Source organism: Cololabis saira, chromosome 6, assembly GCF_033807715.1.
Source record: "Cololabis saira isolate AMF1-May2022 chromosome 6, fColSai1.1, whole genome shotgun sequence".
NCBI classification, from domain to species: Eukaryota; Metazoa; Chordata; class Actinopteri; order Beloniformes; family Belonidae; genus Cololabis; species Cololabis saira.
In genome coordinates, this window is record NC_084592.1 from 20,749,187 (window position 1) to 20,763,449 (window position 14,263).

Genomic DNA, 14,263 nt, shown 5'->3' on the forward strand with positions numbered 1-14,263 from the left:
GCCTGTCAGATGCTCCAATGGATTACATCCACATCTCTTTGCCATCACAACCTCAGGTTCTCCTTCACTAGAGTGTTAAAAGTGTTTCAAAGCTTTCACCCTCTCACACACACATTTTCAATAAACTTTCCTGACTCTGCATGATTCATTAAGACTATTATAAATATGTATCCAATGTATCCATAGTTAACTTGAAATAACAGAGGGTTATGAGCTAATATGGGGAATGGTCTGGAGAAAAAGAAAAAAGACAAGGATCACAGCTGTAAGCACGGCTGAGAGCTGTTATCGGCGTTTCACGTATTTTCCAAGCTTTATCCACGCACAGAAAAGGATTAATCGTAGCATAATGACAAACTAAATCAGGCCAAGTACTGCAGTAATGAGCATTAAAATGCTTTTATAAGAGGTGTGGGTCAAATCTTGGTATATAACAAGCATAGTGTGGACAGAGGACAAGGACAATAGGCTGCTGGCTTAACCGTAGCAACAAGGCCCCAAATACCTTTATTTGCTATTACAATAAGCTCGTTAAGCCAGATCTGCCAGCCGTCCTAGAGCTGAATCAGATCCTGCTCTCTCTCGTGTCCTTTGACAGGCCCTAAAGAAACAGATGACACACGGCACCAGATCAAGCTACAAATGCACACATGTCCGTGTCATCTCTCTGGCCCTGCTGACAGCACAAGACCCATCTGCGATGCCTGAAGTAGCTTCAGCCTACCGCTGGTTCGGCACACCAACAGTAGTTCTGCATAGATGAGAGAAGCTCACACAGCGACACTAACTAACATACCTCAGAACAATCTATCATCCTGTCCTGAGGTAAATTTGAGAATATTTAGCAGAATATTTCAGCATGATTTTTACAAAGACGACAATTGTGTTAAAAGAAATCTTTGCAACGATAGAGTATATTTTTTTTATTTTTTTTTGCAAGTCAAACACCTGAATAATTTATGAAGTTCAACAGGAGCCCTCCATTATTATCCATCTAAGTGACACCTGTTGTCAATGGTTTGAAATCAATGCCTTTGGGAGCTCAATCTAGCCAGAATGTTCAAGGTTTTCACCTTTTATTAACACTTGTATATTGGATATGATCAGTCCCGCTTTATTGACAGACCAGGCACCTCAGGCTTTTCGGTTTGCTGTACCTAAGAATAAACCTTTTTTTTCCTCTTTACCCAGAAATGTCAATAACAGAACTATTTTCCAACTTCCTCTTTATTTCTAAATTTCTTGGGGAAAAAAGTTAACAATTGTGCAGAAACGCAGTTTGAATAGTTTCAGACAGAAATGACAGCAACAACAACAATAACGGTGTACGGTCTTTCTGTCTGGAGTTTGCATGTTCTCCCCATGACTCAGTGTGTTTTCTCTAAGACCTCCGGCATCATTACACTGCTCAAAAACATGCATCAGGTGTTTTCCTAAATTGTGCACAGGAAGACCAGGCATGGTTGTTTGTCTTCCTTGTCTCTGTGTTGGCCTGGTGATGGACACCTCTTGCCCCAACACCAGCTGAGCTAGGCTCAAGCTATCCTGCGATCCAGAACATGAAGTGGATACAGAAAGCAAATTAAGGAATTTTCCGTGTATTAGTTTGAACATGAAAACAACAAATAAGGCAGAAATTAACCTGGAACATTTAGGCAATAGAGAGAAGAATATAGCTATGGTCAAGTATTATAACATTTGATGACAGGCCAAAAGACTATGTGAGTAGTTGAAATGAATGCGATCTGGCAATAACACAAGATGTAACCTTATTTAAAACGTTCAGATCCATTTAGCATAACTCGTGCAGATGGTTTGACCACTTAACAAGAGGATTTACCAGAAATATGTTTGTTCATTAAGTGGCAATGAGGCCTGACAGCTCTGCATTCTCACTGCAGCGATGCAAATGCATTCCAATAAGCAACGGACACTGCTGCACAGTGGGAGAATGACAGCAGAGGTTAAAGGATTTCTGCAGCAGTGGGCACAGAAAGGCAGGCCTGGGGGCGTGAACGCAGAGAACAAAACCCAGAGTAGGCTGTGGGAACGGTCCTGGAACAACTATACGATGCAATTACTTTCCAAAAACTGCCACAAAGTCACCTTTTTAAAAACATTAAGGCATGTGGCACACCAACATGGCTGAATTATAATAACCATAATCCACAGTCAGCTCAAACTACATGAAAGCTGTTTGTAAAGCTGAGTGTTAATAGTCATAGACAAAAGCTATAAGTAAAAAAGAGTGAAAATTGCTTCAACACCCACGGCTAAAATTCAGCTTTTATACCACATAAGCTGATAATGCTGCACAAGTCTACAAATACTAATATGAAACTTCATTCATGCGGGGGATGGTGTTTCACCAGGTATGACTTTCTGGGTCAAAAAATTAGAATCCTGTTGTGCAGTAATGAACACGTAATCATTGTTTCACAGCTACATCAACATACAGAAGAAAGATGCAAAAAGTTAACAAAAGCATCTTTGCAACATCTGTATGAATTCAAAGAAAAAGAAGATTTGATGACTACTTGATGACTTGATAATGTATGAATGCATGTATGAAAGCAGATATTTCGCCAATTTGGAAAGTATTCAGGTTTGCGTTAACTCCATGAAGGGAAGACATCAGCAATAATCTTAGAGAAGCAATTCCTACTGTCGATCAATTCATTAAATATTAATGAACTGTGCAAGTATAGCTGTTTGGAAGATGTGTATCCTCATCCATATTTACAACAAACCACGAACAAAACCTTTGAAAAGATTTGAGGAGAAAAGAAGTGAGGAGGTCTGGTCGTAATGAATACCAAATAACATATCGGGATAAACATCTCATGCCGACTGTGATAAGTGGTGGTGAAAGGGTAATGATTCTAGTTTGTTGAGCATCTTGTAGTCATTTAGCTGGCCTTGAACTCTTGTATAGGAAAGTACTCGAGTGACATGTCGTAGGATCTGCTCAGCAGCTAAGGCTTGGATGAAACTGGGTCAAAAGACAAAGATCTTAAGTACTCCTGCAAATCCAGACCTTAACCTGATTTAAATGCTGGCTTTTAAATCCTAGCTATGTGGACTGACTGACCTCCAAAGTATTAATATGATATGAATATTTTTTTTCTCTGATTTATCCATCCATGAACTATACTTGTTTATTCCTATTCAGGGTCATGGGTGTCTGCTGGAGCCTTTCCCAGATGTTTTCAGTGAAAGAAAGGGGTCTCTGCCTAGACAGTTCCTCCCCAGCAGGGCCAAAAACTCTTGTGTTTTTTTAACTTAACTTTTTTTGTTTAAATGTTTAACCAAAAAACAGTGAATCAAATGACTTTTGTATCAGATCTTTACAGTACAGTATGCTTTTCCAACATGTGCCATTATTGATCACTGATCCTTCCTCTGGTCTAACTTGATATGTCAATCTCATTTTATGGCATTACCCTTCAATGAAATTATTAAAAATTGACTTAATTGTTTTAAGATTTTTACGAAAATTATTCCTGTTTACACAAAACATGAGCATCACAAGAAGTTCCAATCTGTCTTGATAATTAAAGACTGTCATACAAGCTGAATGCTATTATAGGAGCTGTCATTTCCATCAGAGAGAGCTGTACCCAATATCTGCTGCACAAAGAATGACAATAGATGAAAGACCTTCAATAACAAAGACTGAATGAGAGGGATGGTGAAAGAAAAATCACGTCAGTCTTCATAAACAGATGCACCAATAACCTCATCATTTATTTTTCACAAATTATTCTTGTTCAATTTGTTCATCAGTCCACTGACTACTAGTCAAAAAGTTGTTCAATATTGTGTAGGCCTCATTTGTGACATCACACTGGTGGTTCGCACAAACAGAGGGAACAAAGGCATATTTTTAGCAACAGCATTGACATTTTGAGAGATACAGTTAAACTAGGCAGTTTTCAGTTTAACTGACTTGAACTGGTTACTTGTATACCAGCAAGGGAGAATTTTTATTTTTTTTTAAACGGAGTAAATGCATCTTGTCTACAGCACTGATAAATCCAATTTATTTTCCTACCACTGAAGCATCATGGCACAGACACAGTCTTATTTGCCAGAAAGTCTTTTGTGTGCAAGTTTTTTACTGTCATTAGAAAAGCCACAGCCAGCAATGTGAAAAAACTAATAGGTAAAAAAAAAAAAAATAAATTTGCCATAGAGGAACAACTAAGAAAATAAACTCAAACCACCGACAAAGTCCAACGCTTAACAGTATCAACCTGACGAACATACCCAATCTGAAAAAGCTAAAAAAGGCTCAGAAAAGGGCTAAGGAATTATTTTTTTTATTGTTGTTTCAATTTTGAAACAACGAAAATTCACAATCACAAAAAAAAACAACAACAACATTATTTTTGTTTTACCGGTAATTAATTTCTGTCTTGTGGTCTAAAAATGACAATTCAGGCGTAGATTTCACTTGATTTGGGTTCATGTACAGATACATGCATGTCTATTTATTTAATTCTATTTATCAAAGCAGCAGAAAGTTAATTTAAAACAAAAATTTTAATTGGCAAGCAATAAATTATAATGCTTGGAAGGAAAAAGAGGAAAAGTCCAAAATTGGAATCGGTGGAACAGACAAAGAAACAAATACATTCCAGCGGGCTAAACTTGGATTCAGAAGCATCTGACAGATGAATATTTACTGCACACAATAGAGCTTGCTGTAAAAGTTGTTTATGTTGTTTTGTACTTGTTCTGTACTTTCCTCTTATTCTTTGGTGTTGTGGATGTTGTGGATATGTTAAAATAATTGATGTCAGCACAAAAACAGTCATAAAGGAGCCTCATCCACCCTTCTCCACATGTTGAAAAGAAAACAAATTGATTTCCACATTTTACTATTTGCATCATGTCCAACCTCCTCCTGGGTGCACCAGACAGAAGCAGACCTGAAACACCTCCATCTCTTTCATGAGAGAACATCTTAAGCAGAAACTCTCCAGCTCTTAAGTGCATGCGTGAACAATTACAGCTAGAGGGCAAAAAAGAAGAAAAAAGGACTTAATTACCCATGTATTCATTCTCCCAAAAGTTACAACATTGTAGTAGTTCTTCCTGATATGTTGAATTAAAATATCTAAACTGCAATATTTCTGACAGATATTGTGATATAGTCCATCCATCCATCTTCTTCCGCTTATCCGTTCCCGGGTCGCGGGGGCAGCAGCCTCAGCAGAGATGCCCAGACTTCCTTCACCCCAGACACCTCCTCCAGCTCTTCCGAGGGGAGTCCGAGACGTTCCCTGGCCAGCCGAGAGACATAGTCTCTCCAGCGTGTCCTGGGTCTTCCCCGGGGTCTCCTCCCGGTGGGACATGCCTGGAACACCTCCCTAGGGAGGCGTCCAGGAGGATCCGGTACAGATGCCCAAGCCACCTCAGCTGACTCCTCTCAATGTGAAGGAGCAGCGGCTCGACTCCGAGCTCCTCCCGGGTGACCGAACTCCTCACCCTATCTCTAAGGGAGCGTCCAGCCACCATGCCGAGGAAACTCATCTCGGCCGCTTGTATCCGCGATCTTGTCCTTTCGGTCATTACCCAAAGTTCATGGCCATAGGTGAGGGTAGGTGCGTAGATTGACCGGTAAATCGAGAGCTTCGCCTTTCGACTCAGCTCCTTCTTCACCTTCTTCACTTCTTCCGGTACATCAACATAACTGCGGACGCTGCACCGATCCGTCTGTCAATCTCACGCTCCATTGTTCCCTCACTCGTGAACAAGACCCCGAGATACTTGAACTCCTCCACCTGAGGCAGGACTTCTCCACCCACCCGGAGAAGGCACACCACCCTTTCCCGGTGGAGAACCATGGCCTCGGTTTTGGAGGTGCTGATTCTCATCCCTGCCGCGTCGCACTCGGCCGCAAACCGCCCCAGCACATGCTGAAGGTCCCGGTCCGATGAAGCCAAAAGGGACAGGCTCATCCGCAAAAAGCAGAGATGAAATCCTGAGTTTCCCAAACCGGATCCCGTCCGGCCCCTGGCTACGCCTAGAAATCCTGTCCATAAAAATTATGAATTGTGATATAGTTTGATTCTAAAATGCTTTCAAAAAGGACTGAAATATTAGTTAATTATATTGTTGCCTCACAGCATAGCAAAACAGTCGAAAATAATCAGGCTTTATTGGCATAAATACTAGCAACCTTTGTGATTTACCAGCACTTACTGTATCAGTTAAAATTGTGATTTCAATTAAAAATCCATAACTCCTTCAGCCTTAATATCCACAAAAAATGCACAAAGCCGTTTACATCATAACACACTGAAGCACTTAGTAAAACAAAACAATAATTGTAAATAAACTAGTAGTAGATGAAAAAAGTGTAAAATACAGTTACTCCATTACTTTTTTCATATTAATTATCTTTTATTGATTGAAACGTTACTTCACTCTAAATTAAATATCTTAATGTAAAACAGCTCAGTTTAAACATACATTATTCACTTGATAACTTAGATTTAGAAAAGATGGTTTGTCCACACTAATAATTTACTGCAAATCAGAAAGTATATGTTGGACAGTCTGTCATTTAGCCAGATCTTAGATAAGCATTAAAAAGTCTCGGTTCATATAGTACAGAAGTATTTTACAGCATTTTGAAATAAAAAAATGTTTTAATTCATTTTTTTGCCCTCAGCAGTCAGGTCTTTTGATCTAACTTGCTTTTGTGCTTCGCAGCGACGAGCTGTAGGGGTTCAACAAAAACTCTTGTGACCCCTGTCACGATGTCCAGCCATAATGCCCATAAATCTGAGTAACTCGCAAATGTAATCCTTGTCTCCATGAATGGAACCAAACACCTAACTGCTGCAGTATTGTGATGACATTGCCAGAGCAGCCCTACAATTCCACTGAGAGATCAATAGTCCAGTGTCACACAAAAAGAGCTTTTTTCTGGGCCATAATAAAGAGAGTGGCAAATCAAGGCACAGTCAATCCAGAGATTTGAGAATGAACAAAGACTGCAGATGTGTGACCTCAGCTCTCAGCCAGTTAAAGAAACTCATCTGAGAGACATTTGAGCAACAGATGAAACATCGACATAAACTTTGCAGGTGAATAACCTGATTTTCATTCAAAATGTTGTCTGCTATGAAAACCTTATTATAATCCTAGGATCCTGTAGGAGGAGCAGTTGAGGCGCAGCACCCCTACCCTCCAGCGGCTACGTCCTCTGCGCGTGCTGTTGACAGCGGCAATGATTACGGTGATAATGACAACGACGATGAAGATGACAGTGATGGTGATGAAAATTAGCAGACTAGTTGGGAGAAATCTCACATGGACGGGTTCAAAACAACACCACTGTGCCAGGCTACACACTACTCCTTTGACATCATGTCACATTGAGGGCAGATTATCTCCCCTTCCACTCTTCTGTTTTCCACTACATTGACAAGCTCCTGTCACTGCACTTTAGAGAACAATTCACAGGTGACAGCCTCACTGACTTTGTCTTTCTACGTTGTGGTCACAGTCTCACTTTTGTCATTTTCCCTGCAGTCACCATCCTCTACAACTGAGCACTCTCCTTCACCTGCCTCCTACACTTTTGAATCTCCCTTCCTCCCTCATATACTTGCTCTGCTCCCCCATGGGGTAATTGCTTGGAGATGGGCTTCCATTTTTATGACTATAATCGAGGCCAGAATGCTTACGCCTCTAGATTTTCTCCTTGTCTGTGTCATGGTGGCAGTGCCAGGCGGAGGAACGCAGATAATACCCCGACAGGGGAGAAAATCACAAGTCGATTGTAATTAGGTTTCTTATTTCGCCTATAGTTGTGGAGCAGACACTATCACATACAGAAAGTACTGTGCTGTGCTTCTGGCATAAAAATGCAAAGTGGTATCAATACTGCCTTTTAGCTTTGCCCTGACCTGAAGTATTAACTCCTTTACCTCGGTTACTAAGAAAAAGATGACTTTGGCTTCATTAAAACAAGATAAAGGTGTGCATGGGGTATCTCCTGTGAAAAGATATTTCAGCTAGCTCATCATGCTTTTTACAAAATACTGGATATGCAGCAGTCAAAGTAAGGTCAGAAAGCTCGAGCCTGTGTTCATGTGTGCATCTGCGCCTGATTCAACTGAAAATGGGGTCACAGAGTCTAAGTCCAGTTTGCCAGGGGAGGAAGAGGCAGGAGGCAGATTCTTTTTCATGGGCAATTGACTCCGACAAAGTGGGAAATTCCACTATGGTGTATGCTTGTGTTTTTTATTCCATTTTATTGTTGTTTTTTCCTGGGATAGTGTGTTGAAACAACATACCTAAATGTGTCTAAAAGACCTTGTTTGCCAACTGTGTACATAGGCATGTTTGGACAAATGAAGAAGAAACAGGACCACAAGAAACTAATGTTTCTATCCAAGAAATTAGATCATAATCATTGGTTAGTACTAGTAACATTTACAGGAGCAAAGCCGTCCACAGTTTATTGTTTTTTTTTTTTCTTAAGAAAACCTCTTAACAATACAGAACAGTTAAATAAAATCCCTTCTCTTCCACCATCTTAAGCCCTTAGTGCTTGGATCCAATCTCAAGTACTCGTGAAACAAAAGAAACCGCATTAGATCTGGGCTTCTGAACACGTCAACAGCTATCATCACACCCTCCTTCTGCTTTTCCAGCCCACTGGTGTTTTAACACTAATATGACTAAATATAGGAAGGGACACTGAGGGACAACAAAGAATGTGTGTGTACATTAGGAGGTGCCCCCCCCAGCCCCCCGACAATATCAACAACAGTCATATCTATGATCATTTCTGAAGCCATTTCTCTCCAGGGCGCCGTGTTTGAAAGGAGAGATTAGACGAGTCAGTGAGATGCTCTTTAATGACCTGACCTCTTACGCACTGATGCCTGCATTGAGGACATCAAATACTCTCTCAGCGAACAACCACAAAAGGATCCTACATGCTTATTTCCAACTCCAATTAAGCTTGTATGCCGCTCAGTGCGCTGTATGTAAACATAATAACATTTATTCTCAAAAGTTGTAGTTCATCCATTACAATCTGACCAATAAAAGTTAGGCAAATCATTTCTAAATTTCTGCCATCAGTAGTTCTATAAAAATATCACTGTTCATCTAAAAACAATTGACCTTTCATATGTTGAGGTATATGTTATCGTAATCAATTCTTAGACGTAGTTTTCTTATTTAAAGAAAAAGAAAATATGTATCTGTCCAGCACTTATCCAGCTGGACCCTCCTATGTGATTTTATGCTTGTGTTGTTCTCTCATATGTAAGTCGCTTTAGATAAAAGCATCTGCTAAATGACAGTAGTAATAGTAGTAGTAGTAATCAATCACTGCCAACTGACCACTTGATAGGACCCACCCCTAAAATGCAGATGAGCCAATGACTGTTGAGTATCAGTAGCAGAGGGACGGAGCTCAAGCATCTGTAGCTTTCAGCTCCATAGAAAAAAAACCCAAAAGATCCTGAACCCTCATCTGTTTCATAAATTTTATGGCAAAAAATAAATCAAAGCCATGTGTCTTGGGTACTTCTTGTAATACTGATGCAGGTATCCTGAGCTGATGAGAGCAACCCCAAAAGGTTTACCTTTCTATTATTTTCCTCTGAGAAAGAGAAAAGTATACCTGAACTGCACAATGTTACAAAGCAAAAAGTGGAGGAGATCTTAGTTTTAAGAATTTTATTTGGTACAAACTGGACTTAAAATCCAGAATCATCACTCGTTTGTACTGATCTAATCACTCTAAATACGTGTTTATTGGGACACTTAGACAAAAGGGCATTATTCCTGAGTAAAAGTAAAAGTTTTCCAAAAGGATGTATACTTTATGCTAGGTTTTTCTGTGTAAAGTATATTGAACGAGAGGACTGAAGCACTGTTTCTCCAAATAAGATCTGTTTTTTGCAAAAGGTGTTGGAGAGGGCTGTAAGCCTCTGGTGCAAATTCTCAAAGTGCCCAGTTCACTTAAGATCCAGTGCTTAAAGGCCAGCACATAAAAACATACAAATCATTTTCATACTCATATTACCAACTTAACACACCTAGGGCCCGATTTACTAAGATCCTAAATAAAGAGTACTAAATTGCGTGTGCACTGAAAAAGTTTGCACGTGCTGTTGTTGTGTGTTTTGCGGGTGATCAACTAAGATTGCGTGCGCAATTGATAACAGGTGCAAACTGCAGTATTTAAATGAGGTGTTGCGCGTTGCGGTTTGTGGCGCAAACTTTGCGCCATGGAGAGTCTGGATGGAAAGCAGGATATAGTCGCAAGCGCAAAATGAAATTAGAGTTAGAGATATTAGTGGAAGAGGCAAATTGTTGTGCCGTATTCAGCACCCCTGCCGTGAAAAGCACCCCCTCGTATATTCAATGATAAGTAGACCAAGAAAAAAAACAACACACTGACACTTCAATATATTTATATATACACACTCACACAAACACATACTTAGGAGTTTATATTATATATATTTACAAATATTATGGAAGACAACACAGTAAGCAGGCTATTAGTTAATGACATCAATAACCATTTACCCGATTTTTGGGGATTCTATTGTGGAATCCATGAGCGCATTTAAACATGAATCATTAACACAAAACTGGACGCTAAACAGAACATGACACGGAATGAGAATATAATTTTTGTCAGACGAGGGGGTTCTTTTCACGGCAGGGGTGCTGAATACGGCACAACACCGGGGTATGACAACTGCAGAACAAGTATAAGCGCACAATAAGAAACACTTTTTTCTCCATGAAAACACGTGATTTATTTATCATCACAAATAAAAAAATGAATGTGCCTCCTGTGGCAACCTTTTGCTGAATAATACTCGATTTAACATTCAAATAAAATATTTCTCCTTTTGTATGTGGAGATTAGCACCTTCCTTTCGAACGTATTAAATACAGACGCAATCACAATCCACGCAAAAACTTTCAGGCTTGGTAAATCTCATTGCGCGTGGTAAATGGACATATTTGCATCTTCCCCTCCCAGTATTTAGCGATTTCTGGCGGGTACGCCCCATATTGATTATTCATCAGGGCAAAAGTACTAAATGAATTGCGTGTGCTATTTTGCTCATTTGAGAGGCGCAGTCCTCTTTGCACGCTGTTAGTAGATCAGCTGGCACTTTGGTTTGCGGGTGCTGTCAAGTTTGCACACGTTTTTACACACGCAAACCTTTAGTAAATCAGGCCCCTAGTGTTATACCAATGTCATCAATAAAGAAACACAAGAGCAGCGGTGTGTTGATTAGCAATTACTCTACTAATTAATACAGAGCATCAACAGCCATGAATCACCTTCATTCTGTAAAACTTTTTATGCATTCTTTCAACTTCAATGGCATCCTGTTTATGTAATACCAATCCTTTGGGCCTAATTGCAAACTATTATCACTCAGCTTGTTTTTGAATAAAAGAGCAGAAACCATTGATGGTGAGGTTAATGAATAAGTAAGCAGCCACAGGGATTAAGAGATAAATAAATACATTAAATAAAAGGTTGTCACCTTCTGTGTTATATCGTACTGTTTCCAACATCTGAAATCCATGTCAGATTTCATTAAATTAATTGAAACGTAAACTATTCCCCATAAAAGCATTATTTCAATGTTTTTTGTTCAAAGCGTTACAAAAAAGACATCAGACCAACAGCTATGATATTTAGAACAATAAATAAACGTAAGACAGTATTTTTTCTTTATCTACAAAAAGTTCACCATCTCTATTAGATTCTCACTGCTTTAATTATACTTAAGATGAAACTTAAGATGAAAGATAAAAAAATAATGAGGTCTTTGATTAACTATGAAACACCGCCACTGGCTGAAATAAACTGTAATATATCCCCAAGTAATGAGGACGGAGAAGCTGATTATTTATCTCCTAATTATAATGCATTCCATTCAATATGCTTGACTAATATCTGAAAAAAAGAAGAAAAAAGAAACGTGTGTTTCTCACAAACAACAAGAAACCTACTGACATTTAAACATTGAATCTGGGCTTACAAAAAGCTATAGTGGGTGTGCAATCCAGACGACATATGACATGAGTGCAGGACAAAAAAGGAAGCAGGAACAGCAGCACAACACAACCAATTTCTAAAATGAATGTTAAAGAAAGTCAGACATGTGTTTATAGTCAGAAGGGAAGGAAGAAAAAGGACATGTCAGAGCTAAGAAACACACACGGAGAGAGAAGCCATAATAAACCGTTGACTCTGTCCTTGTTTGGGCATCTGGGCAACTCTGTGCAGCTTTAACTACAGCAGTGACAGAAACAGAAGTCTGAGGAGACGGAGAAGGAAAAAGTCAAGGGAAGACGAGGCGTGGTTAGGAAAGCTGAAAGGAGGGAATTTTGCCAATGAACAAGCAGCAAAAGGGAGAAAGAAAATAGACATTAATAGTACCACAGAATAAACACTCACCCAAAAACCCTAAGCACCAGCCCTAACCAGAAGCACAGCTGCAGCGCAGCAGACGTGTGTTTACATCGAAAAAGGAATCCCTGGAAGGTCTACTTCTCAACAATCACAGGAAAGCTCATGTAACCATAAACGGAAAAAAAAAGAAACAACCCTGACTTTGACCTCCTACAAACTTTGATTTGTACTCACCCTTTGATCCGTATGTCAAGGCTCTCTCAAGACAGCAAAAACAATAATTTTACAGTCCTAAGTCCAGCAGGAATCCCCTTTGACGCACGCAAGCCAACCAGTCACTATAAAAGCAGCCGCTCACACTTATTACTCGCTCTTCCTACTTGCCAGCATGGATATCGGTTCTAACCGGATGAGCCACTGAGGAATACTCCAGGGAAGGAAGTGACATTGACAGGTACTCCCCCTTTCCCCCCTTCCTTCCTTCCTCCTGCAAAACAATACTCACCTTTCAGTCCCCAATCTAAAAGGGTCTTGTGTACTTTTATTTAAACAGACACCAGAAAGCTTGTTTCAAAGAGCAATTTTCAAAGTTCAGCTCATCTAAAAAGAGACTTTTGGAAACACTGAAATGTATCCATCTGCACATAGAAGGCAAAGTATTTTCTAAATAATAAGCAGCATCTCTATATATCCTGGATTTCCAGGAAATACGGAACTGGAGTGAAAGCCAGAGTGGAAAAGGTGTGTGTGTGTGTGTGTGTGTGTGTGTGTGTGTGTGTGTGTGTGTGTGTGTGTGTGTGTGTGTGTGTGTGTGTGTGTGTGTGTGTGTGTGTGTGTGTGTGTGTGTGAGCAGCAACCAAAAGGGAGTGTGGATGAATCAGACAAAGTCAGGCAGAGATAGAGTGAGTCAGAGGGCATGTCCCTCCTCTAGCGTTAAAACTCTAACAGAGTTTATCTTCCTGATTGTTTACTGATACAAGCCAGGTCACAACTGCAGGCAGTAAACAACTGAAATCTTTTTGTCAACCTTAGTCTACTTCAAATTTTTCACAATCACCTAACTACAGCTTTGGTCCCTTGTGAATACTCATCAATAAACTCAGTGAAACTTTCATCTTTGAGCTCTATTCCACTTATAGTTTTCTGAAATTCAGAATCAGTGTACGAATTAGATGTTGTTTTTTAAAACATTTAGCAAATTTAACTTGCTCCACAACACTGTGCTCCTATACTGATAATAATGTGTTGAAGGAGCAAAACTAATGTGAGTTTGTTGCAGTCAAAGTTCGCCAGAAACTGTTCAGAAACGGTTGGTGCAGCCTTCAGCCAACTTTAAGTTACTTCAGATTTGAAAATCAATATGGGACAGTAGGAAATGCAGCAGGAATTACAACCTACTGGTAATCTGTTTTTAGAGAGGGCAAACGTTCAGACAAATTAACTCATGTCTAGAAGGTTTGAAAATGAGAGCTTCACCAACTGATTAACTGATCGGAATAAACTGATTTGCAGCTGGTGACCTGCACATCAGACAGGGAGATTTTTGTTTTTCTCGTTTGGCTGATATTGGTTCTAATACAGATGAGGATGTGTGTGTGTGTGTGTGTGTGTGTGTGTGTGTGTGTGTGTGTGTGTGTGTGTGTGTGTGTGTGTGTGTGACTTGCAAAATGGGGTCTTGTAGGTTGACAGAGCTAATTTAAATTGATATTCAATACAAATGTAATTTAAGTCCACATTGGAATGATATCTCAAATCTACCATCCATCCATCCATCCATCCATCCATCCATCCATCCATCCATCCATCCATCCATCCATCCATCCATCCATCACA

The 14,263-nt window shown here is 39.7% G+C and overlaps 2 protein-coding genes across 7 annotated transcripts in view; one reads left to right on the forward strand and one right to left on the reverse strand.

The window, feature by feature from the left end:
- pkp4 (plakophilin 4) overlaps positions 1-14,263 on the reverse strand; it is an 83,254-nt gene that overhangs the window by 48,445 nt on the left and 20,546 nt on the right. The window lies entirely within an intron of this gene.
- LOC133445983 (coiled-coil domain-containing protein 148-like) overlaps positions 12,822-14,263 on the forward strand; it is a 51,067-nt gene continuing 49,625 nt past the window's right edge. The window contains exon 1 of the mRNA XM_061723612.1: positions 12,822-12,884. The gene's annotated coding sequence lies outside the window, so the exon portion shown is untranslated. The remainder of the gene's footprint in view (positions 12,885-14,263) is intronic.